This window comes from Microcaecilia unicolor, chromosome 2 (genome assembly GCF_901765095.1).
Source record: "Microcaecilia unicolor chromosome 2, aMicUni1.1, whole genome shotgun sequence".
Lineage (NCBI taxonomy): Eukaryota > Metazoa > Chordata > Amphibia > Gymnophiona > Siphonopidae > Microcaecilia > Microcaecilia unicolor.
Genome location: NC_044032.1, coordinates 575,207,329 through 575,226,903, shown reverse-complemented (window position 1 = coordinate 575,226,903; position 19,575 = coordinate 575,207,329). Strand labels below are relative to the sequence as shown.

The window sequence follows — 19,575 nt, the reverse complement described above, 5'->3', positions numbered from 1 at the left end:
CCAGAAATGAAGAAGAAAGGAGGAAAGGAAAGAAATAAATGGAAAGGAAGCCCTGGAAACGGAGTTAAGAGGACAGATAGCAGCAGAATCAGATACTGGGCCAGCATGATCAGAAAAAGAAAGTCACCAGACAACAAAGGTAGAAAAAAATCATTTTATTTTCATTTTAGTGTTTGGAATATGTCCACTTTGAGAATTTACATCTGCTATCTTATTTTGCAATGTATAGCAATTTGTTTCCAAGAATATTGCTGACAATTCCTATCAGTGTGGCAAGTGATGAGCGATCATTTTCATGGGGGAGGGGGAGGGGGGAAGGGGTGCCGCCGCCGCCAACTGATAGTCTGCAGGGGGGCGCCAGAGACCCTAGGCCCGGCCCTGACCATGGGACAGCTACAAATGCAAGAAACTGCCAGCAGAAGACCAACAAAGAGTTGCAAGCAAAGGTGCAAGCTCCCCCTGCTGGAAAGGGCAGAGATAATTAAGCAGGTTTTCAGTACCCTTGAGCTTGATGCCAGTGCCTCACTGGCTTGCCACTTAAGCTACTACTACTACTATTTAGCACTTTATAGTCTAATACCTCTTCTCCACTTTCTCCTTACACAATACTTCCCCTCATCTCCCTCCCCCCACCCCTTACCTTCCACTGGTTCTATCCTGTAGTCGCGTCCTCTACTACAGGTTCAATAGTCATGGAGTACACAGAACATTAGCAACTGACTGAAAAGAAAGAGATGGGGAGACAACAGTAGATCCCTAAGGCCTGCAAAAAGGCATTCCGATGTGATGAAGAAGTGACTCACCCTGCGCTGGCATGGAAGGAAGCACTCCAGAGGAGAAGGAGAAAAACGAAACAAAGGGGCAAGAAAGAAAACAAAGAGGACTACAGAAAAATGGGTGGCAAGGATAATAAAACGTCTCCCACTCAATTATCCCTCACTGCCCCCCAGCAAAAATTTTCCTGCAAAATGAATTTTCAACCTTGGCACATCCATGGCAGTAGGGAAAAAAATCCAACCCGGATCTTTCAGTCATAATGAAAACACATTTTTCATGATTCCAGAAATATAAAGATCAGTTAAAGAAAGAAACCAGAAAAACGTCCTACTTGTTTAATCTCTGAGCCAGAATACAGGGAGTAAGGGGAAACAGAGAAATACCTCGGCAAAAGGTAAAAGACGGATACAGCGGGATCCTCGGAATTGTCTAAAGGTCGGGAGACTATAAACAAAGCTGAAAAGGGTGGCTGAAACTACCAAAGGCCAGAAGTACCAAAAGACAAAATTAAACAGAATAAAACAAACATTAACGCCAAATAAAAGGGTTCTCTTCTGAAAACAAAAATAGCCCTAATTTGGCTACACAAGCAGTACACGCTCCACTTCCCAGGAGAATGCCTAACTCTAGCAAGCATGTAACCAATTCGCTTCTCCCTGCAACAAAATGCTACTCGTCTCGCTCTCTCTCTTCCCTACTGAGCTGAGGGGGAAGTGAAAATGAAATTGACTTTTCCGAGAAATGTGGAAAGCAGCTTTGAGCACCAATAGGAAGCCGGAGCAGGCCTGTGCGTTTCTCGGGTTTCAGCCACACCGCCCTTCTAGGCGTCCTTCCCCCTCCCCCTGCTTCTCAGCACACACGAAACAAACAAACTGGGGGGAATTTCCACCCGCGGCTCTGTTTCCTCTCCTTGTTTTGCTTTCGATCTGCAGCCCGAGCCTAAACCGTAACTTAAGAGTTTTTTTTTTAATTGTTCCTGTTCATTTTACTGGGGTGTTTTAACTTCCATTTTCAAACACTGGGCTTTGATTATCAACTACCAATTTTTATAAGGTAAAATTTTCCCTCTTATATTTCTAAAGTCTGTACTTAGGCATTTATGGCTGGAATCCGCTTGCAAACAGGAAGTGTCCGCTTGCAAAATCGTTCTAGAGAAAAGGTCAGCGCTGTGTTGGGATCATCTGATTTTAAGTTTTGATATATGAGGTTTAATTTCACTTTTGGATTTAAGGATAATGAAAGCTGGAGAAGGTAATCAGTACGCTTCAGGCACAGCGTACTGGTACAGTTGAAAATGAAGTGCTGCTCATGTTTAGGGTTTGGAGAACTTGAAATTAATATGTCGGTTAAAAATGTCGGCATAAACAAGGATCAGTCATCACATAATACTTTTATGTAACTAAAGTGTAGATTACCATTATTTTATAACTGTCCAAAATAATGTGAGGCATTTAAGCAATTGCTTGGCTGGCTGAGAGTAGGCAGCTTAATATGAAATTCTGAAATGCATTATTTTATTTTCCTTCACCGGTGGCTTATCTCTTTATTTTTTTTGTCTCAGCAGGGCTTGTGTCAAGACATTCTTAACGTTTTACGATCGTGGTAGTAGAGCTTTTTGAGCAGATATTCCTCATATGGAAAAGTACAATTTAAGAAGTATGGTGAAACGAGAAATGTGTTTTATTTTCCCGATGCAGCTTTATGCTTTGAATAGAATTGGTAACACTGTAAATAATTCTATATTTAAGACTTTATGTGCGGGTGGTGGAAGTGTAGTTGTTATTTATGGCGCTGGCATGGGGTATATTTAATTTCATTTCTGGTTTCTTGGCAATCGATAAATTAGTATTAAATGGGTGGGCTCTCAGATCGAATTATTTTGCTATAGAGGACCATACAGCATGAAAAAGGGTCCTGGTGGAGAGCAGAGACTGAATGTAAACAACTTATTTTTGTTGTTAAGGGTGCATTCGTCTGGTTAACAGAGGAAGGCAAAGCGATATTCTGTTTTGTAAGCAGCTAAAATGGAGTAGTACTTGCATACGGGAAGCATGAAAGCCTCCGCATCAGAGGCCCTGAAGGTCGCTGCAGCAATCGTTTGAGCCCTGCTCTCTTTGTAGCTTTAGGAGAAACTTACTTTCCCCGTTTTGTTTTTTTTCTATTATGACGGAAACAAAATAATGAAAAAAAAAACGTTGACAAAATATTTTCATGTTTAAGGTTGGAACGGTTAGGCTTAGTGGGAGAAGGGGCGTAAACGAAGCTGGCCGTTTCTGAACTAAACAGGCCGCGCGCTGCACTTCGAGACGAGAGGTGAATAAGCTTGATGGAGCGGAGCCCGGAATCTGTAGGCTCATGGCTGCCGCACCAAAGGCTCGCGCCGCGCGCACGCTGCCAGGCCATCTCTCCAAGACAGTAGAATATCTAGGGTGCCGGACTCTAATTCTGTTTGGTTACACATTTTAGAGGCGTCTCCGCGTCAGATATTTTTGAAAAAAAAATTTTTTTTTAACTGTGATTTGCTGTTTAAATTTGAACAGTTATTCTCCAACGGCCTACTACTTCCAATTTTCTGTGCACGAAAGCTTCCCCAAGTTCCCTTCTCTCCCTCCCTGCGCTCTGCTGCACGAGCCGGGTCAGCCGATGATGGACTTCTCGCTTAGCCTACGCGAGTGCAGAGGCGCAGACGCTGAGCTAGTGCGTGAGCGCCGCCGCTTCATACTGATTCCGCTGTAGCGGAGCCTTAGCTGAAGGGTTTGTGTAGGTCCCCTGTGTGGGAATGGGATGTTTAACTTCAGTATGTTTTCTACGAAGCCGTTGAGCAATTCTTTTAAATTTAACTTTATTTTCCTCCCTAGTTTTTGTGTGTTCCTTTCTCTGATGATGTGCTACTACCATAATATAGGAGAGAGATTTTTCTGTAACTTTTAATCATTGTGTGGTGGTGGTTATTTATTTATTTGTAATATTTATTCTGTTCTCCCAGTAAAGCCCAGGACAGTGGAGGAGTAGCCTAGTGGTTAGTGCAGTGGACTTTGAGCCTGGAGAATTGAGTTCGATTCCCACTGCAGCTCCCTGTGACTCTGGGCAAGTCACTTAACCCTCCATTGTCCCTGGTACACAATAAGTACCTGAATATATGTAAGCCGCTTTGAATGTAGTTGCAAAAGCCTCAGAAAGGCGGTATATCAAGTCCCATTACAAAAGAAAATACATAATCGGTTAACAACACAAGTAAAACAGAATAAGATAACACTTATTAACAACATAAACACCTATTGCAGCAGGACATGTTTATCAACTTCTACCCTAGCTGGGATAACATTTTATCATCTCTGATCTCATGTGCAATTTTCTTTAAATTAGTTACCTTATTTTCTAATAAACTCCCTTACCTCTCTATATGCTCCTTCTTTGCTTATACCCTAAGCCCAGGGCCGGCCCAACCCGGTAAGGCGGGGTAAGCACAACAGGGGGGCGCCTGCCTTCAAGGGTGCCGCATCATGCAATTTTCCCCGCCGGAAGCTTCAAGCCAGGAGCCAGCCCGCTGCCCGACCTCTTCTCCCATCTCCCTCAACAGAGTCTGCCTGCCCCTCGCCTTCCTGCATGCCGCCCAGAATTTAAAAGTCATCTTAGCAGGGTCCCGGCGGCAGCAGTGAAAGGCGAGCAGGCTCGGCGCTTCAGCGCCTTCCCTTCTCTTCGCTCTCAACTCTGCCTCTGGTCCCGCCCTCATTTCTTGTTTCCGCAAGGGCGGGACGAGAGGCAGAGCTGAGAGAAGGGAAGGCAGCCCGCTGAAGCGCCGACTCGCCGAGCCTGCTCGCCTTTCACTGCTGCCACCAGGAGGGACCCCGGTAAGATGACTTTTAAATTCTGGGCAGCATGCAGGAAGGCGAGGGGCAAGCGAAGCACTGTTGTGGGAGTTGGGAGAAGAGGTTGGGCTGGAACTCGAGTCGGAGGCAGGGTAGGCCACCAGGCCTGGAACTTGGAGGGAGGGAGGGGTCTGGAACGGAGGAGAGAGGGAGGGGGCCTGGAACTCAGAGGAGAGGGAGGGGGGCCTGGAACTCAGAGGAGAGGGGGAGAGGGAGGGAGGGAGGGAGGGGGGAGGAAAAGGGGAATGCACCACCTGTTTTGTGTACTTTTCAGCTAAAAATACCTTCAGGCCGCCGAGGCCGGGAGGAGAGGAGGGGGGGGGGTTATAGAAGGCAATTGATGATGAACAGGAGGAGGTGGGGGGGTTACAGAAGGCAATCAATGGGAAGGGGTGGGGGGGTAGAAGGCAATGGACACAGGAAGGGGGGAGGTAGACATAATGTTTTTTGTTGTTGGTTTTTTTTTTAGTATAAAAGTCGTCGTTCACAGTTCACACAAACTGGTGGTTGTGATGGCAACTAAAAGGAAAATGTCAGGTTGGCAAAACAGAAAAAGAAAAGCAGCAAAAGAAGAAGCCATCCAGAGGCAAGCAGGGGCACTATATGGTGAGCACTCTCAGGAGGAAGAGGAAGACCCCCAACCAGGTGCAAGTACCTCTGCAGCAAGCCCATCGAAGAAAGTCATTGCCAACCAACAATTAGAAGTTTCCAGTTCATTTACTCTCACTGATGATGATTGTTCGAAAGGAGCAGCAATGAACATGGAAAAGCACAGTGGGCCGCCATGCGCTTTAGATACCTTTGAGGAAGAACAGCTTAGTCCACAGTCATCATTAGCTTCGTCAACTTCAGATTCATTGGCACTTGAGCTATCTGATCCAGCAAAATGGCCAAAACTCACTGACAAAATAAGAATTATTCTCACAGAATCAGGACCTGTTCAAAAGAAAGGCATTTTGTATCCCGCAAACTCTAGTGGACACAAGTTCAGCGATATATACTACAACCGAAAAATGGAAAATGGTGAACTACTGCCAAGACCATGGTTACTGTACTCAGTTTCCACAGATCACGTGTTCTGTTTCTGCTGCAAACTGTTTTCACCAACAGATCCAAGTGAATCATCCAGTAGTTTTATATTGACTGGTTACAACAACTGGAGGAGTGTATCCAAAGCACTGCATACACATGAAACAAGTCCAGCTCATACGAAACATTCAAAAATATGGATCGACTTCAGAAAGGATCTCAAAAACAAAACTACACTTGATTCACAGGATCAAAGGCTATATGAACTAGAAAAAAAACATTGGTCAGATGTAATTGAAAGGCTCATCGAAATAATCAAATTTCTTGGATCTCAATGTCTGGCTCTACGAGGCTCATCTGATAAGCTTTTTGAAAGAAATAATGGCAACTTTCTTAAACTGGTTGAACTGTTTGGAAAGTTTGATTCTGTCATGGCAGAACATATAGGGAGGGCTATAAAACAGGAATCCAAAATCCATTATTTGAGCAAGCGCATACAAAATGAAATTATTACACTTTTGGGCAAGGCCATCACTGAGAAGATCTTATCTGAAATCAAGACAGCAAAGTACTATTCTATAATATTGGACTGTACACCAGATGTCAGTCACACTGAGCAGATGACTGTTATTATTCGCTTTGTTAACTGCAAAGAAGGAAATGTAGACACTGAAGAACATTTCCTAGGCTTTCTAGAAGTTCATGACTCAACTGGAGAGAGTTTATCTGACACTGTTATCAATCAACTGCGCACCTGGAATCTTAATATTGGTGATATTAGGGGTCAAGGCTACGACAATGGAGCCAATATGAGAGGGAAAAGAAATGGGCTGCAGAGGCTGATTTTAAACATGAACCCTCGTGCTTTCTGCATTCCATGTGGAGCTCACAGCCTGAATTTAGTTGTAAATGATGCTGCTAAAGTGAATCATGAGACCATTGGCTTCTTTGGAACAGTTCAAGAGTTATATAAGTTTTTCTCATCATCAACGAAGCGCTGGGCAGTTCTCATGAAGCACGTTCCCTCTCTGACATTGAAACCTCTTTCAGAAACTCGTTGGGAAAGTCGCATTGATGCTCTGCAGCCACTCAGGCACCAAATTGGAGAAATCTATGATGCTCTGTATGAGATTCTTAGTGATGAGAAATATGACAATGAATCAAAATATGGAGCGCATATTTTGAGCACCAAGTTGAAGGATTTCCAGTTCTTGTGTTCCCTCATCCTGTGGTATGACCTGTTGAATCATATTAATCCAGTCAGTAAGATTCTTCAGAGTACAAGTGAAAATGTTGCAACTGCTTTGACAGCCATTGACAACTTAAAAACCTTTATTTCTAACTACCGTACTGATTCCAGATATGAGTCATTGCTTCAAACTGCTCGGCAAATTTGTCATGAAGTTGAGGGGGAACCAGAGTTCAAAGCCACTGCTCAAATCCGTCGGAGGAAAACGACTACACAGTTCCAGTATGAACAAGAAGATGAATCGCCTCAATCACCTGAGAATAAATTTCGTGTAAATTTTTTCTTTACAATTTTGGATGTTGCAATGACTTCCCTCAATGAAAGATTTGATCAGTTACAACAACACTACAATCAATTCAAATTGCTGTACAACATAAATAAACTTGCCGAAACTGATCATGAACAGCTCCAACAGTATTGCAATGATTTGCAACTTCATTTATCAGATGGTGATAATAAGGACATCAATGGAACTGAACTGTATGCTGAATTATGTGCCTTTAAAGATCTGTTTAAGACCGAATTGTACCATTTTCATAATCCTTTGGAAACTCTAAAATTTGTTCTATCAAACAGCCTCCCATTCCCAAATGTGAGCATCATTCTAAGAATATTGCTGACAATTCCTGTCAGTGTGGCAAGTGGTGAGCGATCATTTTCACGGTTAAAAATCATAAAAAATTATTTGCGATCAGGTATTTCGCAAGAAAGGCTTGTAAGTCTTGCCATGATTGCTATTGAGAATGATGTATGTGCCCAGTTAGATATCAGTGATTTAATTGCTAATTTGTGAACATGGAAGCACAAAAAGCTAAGTGGTTGTAAACCCCCTATTTGTTCAGCAATCCCACCAAGATGCACTCCATCTCTTTCCGCTCCTATTTCCTTTGCATCTTGTGCTCCCTCTGCCTGCTGTTCTTCAACTTGTTCTTCACCTTTTAAGGCACTGGGCTGAAAAAGGGGACAGGGAGGGAGAAGCGAGAAAGAAGATGCTAGATGGGGGGGGGGGGGGGGGGGGGGGGGGGGGGGGGGGGGGGGGGGGGGGGGCGCCAACTGATAGTCTGCAGGGGGGCACCAGAGACCCTAGGACCGGCCCTGCCTATGCCGTCTATTAAAATGTTCTATTATGCACTGTATTGACTTTGTAAATAGTATAGTTTGCCATACTTTGTATTGCTATTTGAATACTTTTACTGCTGTAATTGTCTATTGCTTATGTTTGATTTATGCTTACTGTACATTGCTTTGAGTGAATTCTTTCAAAAGGTGGTAAATAAATCCTAATAAATACAATCCATAAAAAAATAAAATCACATAACCCTTAATTATATAGTTTTAACAGCTTTCCTAAACCCCAATGAATCTATGAGTGTTGATGCGTCTTCCTCTATTGAAATAAACTTGGAGACTTTAGATATATTTGGTAACCTAGGGTTTTACTAAAGTCAGTAGCAAAATGCCCGTATCAATAAAAAAGTTAGACCCGCTGTTGTGGATACCCTGCTCTGTGCAGCTCTAGAAGCCTTACGTATGTAAGGACATTACAGGTTTCAGCAGGCGCATGTTTGGCACCTAAAGTTAGGTGTGGGAATGGGCACAAAGTGCTATACTATATAGGGTGTACACTCTTTAGAAGAGTTTAGCATCCATTTTTGAGTACCATGTGTAGAGTTTCTCCCTAAGGGGTCCTTTTTCTAAGATGTGCTAAATGCTGTGCAGCCCATTGTACTCCTATGGACTGCATGGCATTTAGCGCATGCTAATTGTTGGCATGCACTAAATCCATTCACACGTGCCTTAGTGACAGGACCCCTGAGTGTTAGTAAGATCCAGCCTTAGCTCCTGCGGAAAGGCGAGGGAGAATTAATTTAGCTCCTATGGAAAGGTGAGGGAGAATTAATTTCTCATCCAGCTCCTGCAGAAAGGTGAGGGATAATTCATTTCTTTCTTTCCTTTCAAAGGAAAAGGCAAGATCTTCTCCTTTTTATCTTAAGCTGATGTGCACAAACTCCAAAGAACATTTCTGCTATTGTTTCTCACTCCACCTTGATTTGATTTCATAAGATTGTATTGTATACCACTTTAGTACATCAATGCAAAAAAGAAGTTTACTCCATTACAATTGAATTAATATTATAAAAATGGCAAAATACAATTTCACTTTGAGGTTTGCCTTTATTATCCCCACACTGTCATAGTGTTATTTTTTTCTCTTCTCCCTTTCACAACTGGCCCCTCCTCTTACAGAGGGAAAGGAAAAGTATGTCCACCCCTCCCTCTTCTGCCTGCTCAGGATAAGTGCTAAAGGATCAGCTGTGAGGCTAAAGAAATCCTTTAGTTCTTTAATTAAGTTTAGTTTTAGGTACAACATTGAATTTGGTGGGTTTTAATTTTAGGGTGTGTTTCTTTTTGTCCTTCTCTCCTTTTTTACCACTTCTGGACTGCAGAGGTCTCAGTTAAAGTTTGATGTTTATTACACTGTACACCAGTACTTCTCAGCTCAATCCTCAGGGCATACCAAGCCAGATTTTCAGGATATCCAACAATAAATATGCATGAGAGAGATTTGCATGCACTGCCTCCTTGGTATGCAAATTTCTTTCATGCATATTCATTGCAGATAAGCTGAAAATCTGCCTAGCTCGGTGTGCCCCAAGGGTCACTGTTCCCTCTATACTGCGTGACTGTGCAGCAGATGCGTCAGGACTTGCTGGGTACCTCTTGCACCCCCATCCTCTGCTGCTGCTTTCCTGAACCAGCAGCAACATGCGGCACAACAAAATACAGCCACGGTGGGACCTCCCAGCTGCTGGTCCACCCCCTCCGACATCACTTCTTGTTCTAGGGCAGAGCTGGCAGCCGCATGTAGATAACAGGGAGGTCCTGTGGTGGCTGTATTTTGTTTTGTGGCTACTGCTGGTCAAGGAAAGTAGCAGCAATGGTGGGGGTGTAGGGGTTGACGCTGGATGAAGTGGGGAGGGGAAATATGCTGGATGAAAGGGGAGAAAGGGGAAGGGATTTGATGTACTGCCTTTCTATGTTACAATCAAAGTGATTTACATATTATATATACAGATATTTTTTTTCTGTTCCTAGTGATTTACATATTATATATACAGATATTTTTTTTCTGTTCCTAGTGGGCTCAGAAACTAATCTTTTCTATACCTGGGGCACTGGAGGGTTAAGAGAAGTGGGCACATACTGGATGGAAGGGAGAGGGAAGGGACAGATGCTGGATGGAAGGGAGCAGAAAAAGAGCACTTGTTAGATGGAAGAGGGAAAAGAGAGGGCAGATGCTAGATGGGGAGGGACGAGGATAGAGTTAGTGAGATACTGGGGGAATAAGAAGAAAGGGAAATAGGAGGGCTGGAGTGAGGGAAAGTGGTGGCAAGCTGTAGGTAGACAGTAAAAAGAGGGGAATTGAGGACTGGATAGTAAGAGAGAATTAAATCTAGACAGAGGCAGAAAATAAATTGAAGAAAACTGAAAGGAAAAAGGAGGAGAGAAAATGGCAAATGAACAGGAAATCCTGGCAAGAGAGTTAAGAGAAGACGAGGAAAGCAGAAACCAGAGACTGGGACCAACACAATTGAAAAAAAGTAAATGACTAGGCAACAAAGGTAGAAAAAAATAATTTTATTTTCAGTTTAAGATAAAGTAGTGTGATAGCTGTGTTAATAAATGTTAATAAATAAAAATAGAAAATGAAAATAAGGTGCTATCTTTTCGTTGGACTAATTTTAATACCTTTTTGACTAACTTTCAGAGACCAAAACCTCCTTCCTCGGCTCAGGACAGAATGTCAGAGCAGTGTGCTGTCCTCATCCTGTCCTGACCTGAGGAAGGAGGTTTTGGTCTCTGAAAGCTAATTGGAAAATGTATTTAGTCCACTAAGTGGCACCATATTTTCCATTTTTTGTTTTGTGTTTAAGTGATTGGAATATGTTTTTTTTTTTTTTTTAAATGACATCTATCTTTATGTTTCGCACATTGCAAGGGGACATGCATCACAGGTTCTCTTTCTCTGGTGTTGTACTGTATGCAGAGGCTGACGTCTTGGAGGTTCAGTTTAATTTTTATTTCTGTTTTTAGTTCATGATTACTTATTCAGTGTAGCTATAAAAGTACAAGTGAACGAATAGAGAAAGCATGCAGAGCATGGCTCGTGGAATTCTTTCCAACCTCCCTGCGAGTGTTTGTGTGTTGTGTGGGTGTGCATGTCTGTGTATGTATTTGTAAGAAATGCTCACAAGTCACAAGATAATGTCACAGAAAGTTTTGCTCATGTCAAGTTGGTCCTTTGCTCGCGAAAAACATTGTGCTCACATCGACTCAGGGCTAGATGCACAAAACTTTCCAGGCTAGCAACATGCAATTTTTGACTGGTTTGAGCCGGTTTAGCAAGCACTGTGGTCAGCGAGAAATGCAGAAATGGTCTGTGTGTGCTTTTTACCATTCACGGTAGCAGAGTACGAGAATCATATGCAAATTTATTACAAGTAGCTAATTACTATTTAAATGCGCATTCCAAGCGATGTGCATCTGTTTACGAGCGATGCACAGAATGTAGCTCCTACCATTTTACAAGGAAATTTTTATGGGAAGTCAGGAGCTGTCGTAGCATGACTGTGGCTTCTTGGCAGAGCAGTCTGCTGTAGTATTTGCACTGTATATTCTTACATGCAGAAACAGTTTATAAAAGATAGAACAAGAAATGATTCCCAACTGCATGATTCAGAAAAAACTGTCAGATACACATTTATGACAACAGAAAAAGCACCATCCTATCTCCATTTTCCAAACCCAGAAGAAAAGAAATGTGTGTTGGGTAAGGATATATTAACACCCCAGAACACTACTCAAAAAAACGTGACATCCACAAGTGTTAGCTGAAAATCCTGGCATTGGTAGTGAACAGATTTTTTGCTGGCACCCAAGCTAACCCCCTCCCCAGTAGATATTAAAACTTCTATTTCGTTTTGTGTGTGTGTCCCGCTGAAGAAGAGTTGCAGAAATGCAAATCAGCCTCCTACCTCCTGTTTGGCCTTTATACACCCCACATGTATGAAAGCCGTGTGTAGCAGTATGCTGTGGAGGCTGTTCTGGGTATGTGCATAGCAGCCACGCTTAGCGAGTGACTGTCCAACACATTGCGCTGCTTAGCAGGTGGAGGTTCTACATGTGGCTGGTGCTTTCCCTAACCAACTGTTTACCGTTTTTGCGAGCAGCTCATTCACATGGGATTTCCTTTGAGCATTGCTCACTATTTATGACTCGTTAGCTTTTACCAGGGATCAAAAAGCAATTGGGTTATTGCGGAGAGTTTTGTCCATCAGTGCATAGAGGAAACATTACCAAGGTCTGGGTTGAGAAGCACTGCTGTACACTGTACGTCGTCTCCCCCCTGTTTCTCGAAGCATTACCTATCTAAGTTGGTGGAGAGCAACCATGGTCCTTCAGAGCCACAAATCAGTCGGGTTTTCATGTTTTCCACAATGAATTTGCATGTACTGCTTCCATTGTATGCAAATAGATCTGATACATATTCATTGTAGAAATCTTGAAAACCAGACTGGGTTGTTGTCTACTCCTGGTCTAAGCAGTCCAAGAAGTAATTGGGCTCACTTTCTATTTTCCTTCAGATTTTATTTGTATTTTTTGGTGCTGTGCCTCCCCCCCCCCCCCCCCCCCACACCCAGCTTATTAATATTTTACCTCTTCAATCTAGCTAGTTAGTGTAGTGGAACTGCCTCTAGGACACAGCTGTCAAAACTGCAGTCCTGGAAGGCTGTAAACCAGCCGGTTTTCAGGATATCTCTAATAAATATTCATATCTGGGGGAATTAGCTAGAAATTTCGACTCCCAACAGGGAACTGGATAGTTCAGGGGCCATTCGGTATGTGGACACTTAATATTTGGTGATATGCTATGGTTACTGACTATGTCTAATGATATTAGAAAGTTTCTATAGAGTACAGATTGTACATCTCAGCAAAAGGTGTACAGGATAAAATGCCCCTGTGATATGTGGTATCTGGATCAAACGAGATCTAATAAACATGAAATTGCACGGCATCTAAGTACTTTGTGGGTTAATAGGGTTGAAGCACCCCATGTAGATCACTGGTATCCTTGTCATCAAGCAGATGAATCCATTACGAGTGGGTTGTGTCCATCAACCAGCAGGGGGAGATAGAGAGCACTGAAAAACCATAGTGCCTCATGGCCAGCTAGATCCATCTGCCTCTTCAGTATTCTCTATCTCCCCAGCAGGCTGGACGCAGCCTATTCAGCTCCTTCAGAAAATCCGCCTGGGGTGGCTCCTGTGCTGTTGCCAGTTGTAGCAGGGGTGTTGTGGCTGGTGGTGCCCACTTTAAAGGCACATAGGTATGCCCTTTCTCTGCCTTACCCGGCCCCCGATGTGGATGTAGACACATAGGCTAGCCCTGTCCATGTCTTTGCCCACACTGTGGATGCAGGCACATAGGTTCACCCTTTCACTGCCTTTCCCACGCTACTGATCCTCCGGAGTGGAAAAATTTGCCTCTATTGCTGTTGGCTCTAACTTTCCTCACAGCGTTAAAAAAAAAAGTCACGTCGCGCTGTAGTGCTGCGATCCCAGAAAAGAGGTTTTTCTTCAGATTGTGCAGTGGATCGGAGATCTGTCGACTCGGTCTGGGGAGGTAAAAGCATTTTGTAGCTTCTCCGGGGAGGGCTCCCATTCGAGACAATTTTGGTGTGAATCCGCCATTTTGAATTTCTCGCTGTTTTCAGTGATGGCTGCGGAGGTTGTTAAGCGCTGTTCCCGTTGTGGCAAGCGCAGATCAGCAGCAGAGCTCTGTAAATCGTGCTCTTCTGACGTCAGAGCCGGCCCGAGCATGGCGAGCGAGGTTGCTTCCTGCTCTGTGGAGCTGGCAGCGGGTGCCATTTTGGAACAACATGGCGCGACCCCCGCTGAGGCGGAGGGGTTTGAGCCTGGAGGGGAGCCTCGTACGGAGGCTAATATGGGCTATTACCCCCAGACTGGAACTGGGAGGCCAGGGTGAGCCATTCTCCCCTGAGTTTGTTTTGGTGCTGCATAAATAATTTATGTTAAAAAGAGCTCTTCCGCAGGACAAGCACTTAAAGGTGGATTCCCCTTCAGAGAGTGGCGCATCACCTTCTCCCCCCCCCCCGTGGTCGGGATGTGAGGAGTCTGAGGGGTCTGGCAGGCCCTCGTGGAGTGCCAGAGGAAGGGACAGGATTGCCATTGGATCCAGATGATCCTTCCGCGGTGAGGATTTTCCACTGCAATGAGCTGCCAGCGCTTATTTCTAATGCATTGCAGGCCCTCTCTATTGAAGATCCTGCGAGTGCTGAAGTCTCCTCTGCTAATCCGAGGATGACAAGTACCAAGAAGCCTGCTCAAGCCTTTCCTTTGCATGACTCCATCCAAGAGCTTATTTCGGCTCAATGGGCTGACCCCGAGGGGCCTTTGAAAGTTGCCAGGGCTATGGGGCAATTATACCCTCTAAGTGAGGAGCATTTGGCACGCCTAGCTGTGCCTAAAGTGGATGCCCTAGTCACGGCTGTGACAAAGAGAACTACCCTCCCAGTTGAAGGAGGAGTTGCCCTGAAGGATATGCAGGACCGACGCCTGGAATCAGCTATAAAGCGGTCCTTTGAGATTTCAGGCCTATCCTTACGGGCGTCTGCATGCAGCTGTTGCGCTGCCTGAGCCTGCCTCGCTTGGTTACAACAGGCAGTGGAACAGCCCGGAGATGGAGTGGAGCCCCTTGCGGAGGTGGCACCGCGGATAGAGTTGGCCTTGTCTTTCTTGGCTGACGCCCTTTATGATCTGGTCAGAGCTTCGGCTAAGCAGATGGTTGTGGCTGTGGCAGTGGCGGCTCGCCGCCTGTTGTGGCTACAGCATTGGGTGGCTGACATGGCCTCTAAGCAAAGGTTGGTGAAGTTGCCCTTTTAAGGCCTTCTCCTATTTGGTGAGGAGCTGGAGAACATTGTTAAAGGCCTGGGGGATGCTAAACCCTAACGCTTACCCGAGGATAGGCCGTGGCCTTCCTCCAAGGGTCAGGCAGTTCCCTCTTACAGACCTCGCTTCCGTGAAGCTCAAAGGTACCACCCAGGGCGTTCTGCTGGGTTTACTTCACGTGCCCGTTTTCAGCAGAGGAACTCCTTTTGCTCAGACAAACGTTCCGCAGCAGCTGGCTCAAGGCCTGGAGTTCAAGGGCGACCCTCTCAATGATTGTGCGCCGGCCCTCTCCTCGATTCCTGCAATAGGACGGCTTTCCCTCTTTCTCAAGGAGTGGGCCAAGATTTCCTCAGATCAGTGGGTTTTGGACCTGATCAGAGATGGCTACAGAATAGAATTCAGTGCCCTGGTGAGAGACGTGTTTGTGTAGTCCCGATGCGGTTCTGCCGTCAAACGGGCGGCGGTAGAGGAGTCCTTGCAAAGCTTGATTCACCTAGGGGCGGTGTCCCCGGTGCCTTCCGCCGAACACGGCTCCGGCCGTTACTCCATTTACTTTGTGGTGCCGCGAAAAGGAGGGTCTTTTCAGCCCATCCTAGACTTGAAAGAAGTCAACAAGTCCCTGAGAGTGCGGCATTTTCACATGGAAACCCTGCACTCCGTCATTGCGGCAGTACAGCCAGGAGAGCTTCTCACGTCTCTGGACCTGAAAGAAGCTTATTTGCACATTCCTATTTGGCCCCTGCACCGGAGGTTTCTGCGGTTTGCGGTGATGGGAAAACATTTCCAGTTTCGGGCCTTGCCTTTTGGCCTCGCCACAGCTCCCCGAACCTTTTCAAAGGTAATGGTGGTAGTAGCTGCTTTTCTCAGGCGAGAGGGTATCCGGGTTCACCCGTACCTAGACGACTGGCTCATCAGAGCGGACTCGACAGTGGAGAGTCATCAGATAACAGCCAGAGTGGTCTCAGTACTTCAATCTCTGGGCTAGGTCGTCAGTTTGGCCAAAAGTCACCTGACCCCCTCTCAATCTCTACAATAGTTGGGGGGTCCAGTTTGACAGAGCCTCGGGGTATGTGTTCCTACCCGAGCAAAGGCGGTGCAAGCTTCAGAACCACGTCCGTCTGCTCCTGAGGATGCCTCGCCCGCGAGCTTGGGACATAGTCCAGCTGTTGGGTCGATGACGGCCACTTTGGAAGTGGTGCCATGGGCGAGAGCGCACCTGAGACTTCTCCAGTGTTCCCTGCTTCAACGATGGTCTCCAATATCTCAGGATTATCAGTGCAGACTCACGTGGCTCCCTGCGGCCTGGCTCAGTATGGAGTGGTGGCTCTCAGACAGCATGCTGCGGCAAGGAATGCCGCTAGCGCTCCCCAATTGGTGCCTGGTGGTAACAGATGCCAGCCTGAAGGGCTGGGGTGCACATTGCCAGGGAAGGCATGCCCAGGGTCTTTGGACACCCGAGGAGTCGGAGTGGTCCATCAATCGCTTGGAGTTGAAAGCGATTTTCCAGGCTCTTCTGGCTTTTCACTCGACCCTGGAAGGATTGGCTTGTCAGAGTTCTGTCGGACAACATGTCAGCAGTGGCCTACATAAATCGACAAGGCGGCACTCAGTGTCAAGCACTGGCCGCAGAGGCCGCTCAGATATGCCACTGGGCCGAGCTACATCTGCAGTTTCTGTCAGCAGCTCACATTGCAGGTTAGAGCAACGTGCAAGCCGATTATCTAAGCAGGCATCAAATCGTCCCAGCGGAGTGGGAACTGGCAGACGAAGTGTTTCTTCAGATCTGTGCCAAGTGGGGCACGCCCGTAGCGGATCTTATGGCCTCAAGCGCAAATGCCAAAGTCCCATGCTTTTACAGCAGACGGAAAGATCCTCGCTCGGCGGGGTTGGATGCCTTGGCTCAACCCTGGCCTCAGGCCCTTGATAGGGCGAGTGCTCCTGCGGATTCGGCTACATCAAGGAGAGGTGGTTCTCATTGCCCCGGATTGGCCCAGGAGGCCGTGGTATGCGGACCTCCGAGTATGTGTTCCCTCCATGGCCCTTGATAGGGCGAGTAGCGGATTCGGCTACATCAAGGAGAGGTGGTTCTCATTGCCCCGGATTGGCCCAGGAGGCCATGGTATGCGGACCTCTGGCGGATGCTGGTGGAGGCTCCCCTTCCTTTGCCTCTGGTACCGAATCTGTTGTCACAGGGACCGGTGACCATGGAGGACGCCTGCCGCTTTGGTCTTACGGCATGGCTATTGAGAGGGCGCAATTGAGAGACAAGGGTTATTCCAGTAAAGCAATTTCCACTCTCCTACAGGCCCGCAAGCGTTCCACTTCCGTGGCTTATGCTAGGCCTGGTGTGCTGCTAAAGCGATTACACCTATGTGGGCTTCTGTCTCGCTGATACTTGACTTTTTGCAGGATGGTTTACAAAAAGGTCTTGCCTATAATTCCCTGCGTGTTCAAGTGGCAGCCTTAGCATGTTTTCGAGGGAAGGTCGCTGGCCTTTCCCTGGCTGCTTATCCGGATGTGGCACAGTTTCTTAGAGGGGTGCTTCGCCTCTGTCCTCCTGTGCGGGCTACGTGTCCGGCTTGGAACCTGGCGTTAGTTTGAAAAGCCCTTCAGTGTTCGCCCTTCGAGCCGCTAAGGCGAGCTTCAGAGAAGGAAGTGACCCTAAAGACGGTCTTTTTGGTGGCCATTACTTCGGCGAGACGGGTGTCTGAGATCCAGGCGCTGTCCTGTTGAGTCCCTTTTCTGTAATTCTCAGAGTCCGAAGTTATGGTATGTACGGTGCCTTCCTTCCTGCCTAAGGTGGTTTCAGCGTTTCACCTAAACCAGCCTATTTTCCTACCTTCCTTTTCCAGAGAGGAGTTTCCGGAATCCTTTGGGCAATTGCACCTCCTAGTTGTGCGAAGGGCTCTGTTGCAGTATCTGCGCATGTCAAATGCTTTTAGGACCTCTGATCATCTTTTTGTCCTGTTATCAGGTCCGCGCAGAGGGTCTCCAGCGTCTAAAGCCACTATAGCCCGTTGGCTCAAGGAAGCTATTTTTTCAGCCTATCTGCTGTCTGGCTGGCCTCCGCCTGAAGCCTTCAAGGCACATTCCACAAGAGCGATTTCCTCTTCTTGGGCTGAAACTGGAGCACTCTCTCTTCAAGAGATATGCAGTGCAGTGACATGGGCTTCTAAGCTCTCTTTTGCCCGACATTACAGGCTGGATGTGGCTGCCAGGAGAGACGCGCATTTTGGAGCACAAGTGCTGGCGCGTGTTGTGGCTTGTTCCCACCCTATCTAGGGATTGCTTTGATACATCCTGTTCGTTATGGATTCATGGATTGATGACAAGGAAGGGAAAATTAGGTTCTTACCTTGGTAATTTTCTTTCCTTTAGTCATAGCAGATGAATCCATGAGCCCTCCCTCACTGGTTCATTATGTGATTTATGTTACTTTTATGTTCAGTTTTCCTGGAGATATGTTCCCTCATTGGGAGAAGTTGGAAAACGGTCTTCAGGATTTCTGTTCTGTTACAGGAGGTTGAGTTCATTCCCTCCAGCAGGATGAGTTCATTCCCTCCTTTGAATTATAGCTCCAGTTTTGGGGCGTTCATCCACTGTGAGGAAAGTTCATGTTATGCTACTTTGCGATGTAACACTGCTTTGGAAGCTTCAAATACTGAAGAGGCAGGTGGAGCTAGTTGACCATGAGGCACTATGGTTTTTCAGTGCTCTCTATCTCCCCCTGCTGGTTGAGGGACACAACCCATTCGTAATGGATTCATCTGCTGTGACTAAAGGAAAGAAAATTACCAAGGTAAGAACCTAATTTTCCCATCTTTCTAGAATAGCACACAGCAGGATTCATGAAGAACTGCCAATCAAAGCCAAAAATCTGAAATAATTGGTTGTTATTACCCAATTATTTCTAGTTAAGAGCTCATTGATCAATTCAGTTGTGTGCAATTTTTGGTGTGATACATAGAATCTGGGGGTCAGTGTACTACCAGTAATCGAGAAGTATGACAGTACTTTGTACTGTGGGACATTGGCACTCCGTGATTAAACTGTAAAAGCCACCCTTTCAGATATGTTGACAGTGACATATCATGGTTTGTTATATCGTCACAGTTACTGTCATGTTATTTCTAAACCAAAAGAATGTTTTGAGTACTGCTTTCAATTCAAACCACCCTACCCCTCAGTCCAGGTGAGATGTGTGAATGTGCAATTAGGGGAAGGGGGTTGCAAAGAGTTCCATGAGCCATGTGCTATTTGTTCTGTTCAGATCTGATGCTTAGTATTGTTTTGGCTTAGCAGTTTTCTCTGCTCTTTTATGCTGCCAGTTCATTCAAAACTGGCCTGTTTTAGGCTACAGTGCAAGGAACCTTTATTTGCAACACACTTTTGCTTCTCACTTCCCTTTTCTATATCTCCTAGCAACTAATTTAACCCAGCTATTGCAGTGAGAGACCATTGACCCCGAGTCTGGCTGCTGTTGTCACTGTTGAGCAATAATTAGGGCTGCCTTCTTCCCCAAGGACTGTCAACATTATCTTTTTAGCACACCCGGCCCTATCTGTCCTGAAAATTGAGCTTAGGTCCTTTACATGACAGTGTGTAAGTGCTTCAAGTCAGCTATCACCAGTTCAATCATTGCTTAGCACAGCTTTAGTGTTTTTAGTATAGAGTTCTG

At 45.8% G+C, this 19,575-nt stretch overlaps 1 protein-coding gene across 2 annotated transcripts in view; it reads left to right on the top strand.

The window, feature by feature from the left end:
* The first annotated feature begins 1,644 nt into the window (after positions 1-1,644).
* IRF2 (interferon regulatory factor 2) overlaps positions 1,645-19,575 on the top strand; it is a 160,479-nt gene continuing 142,548 nt past the window's right edge. For both annotated transcript variants that reach the window (XM_030191506.1, XM_030191502.1), the window contains exon 1: positions 1,645-1,830. The gene's annotated coding sequence lies outside the window, so the exon portion shown is untranslated. The remainder of the gene's footprint in view (positions 1,831-19,575) is intronic.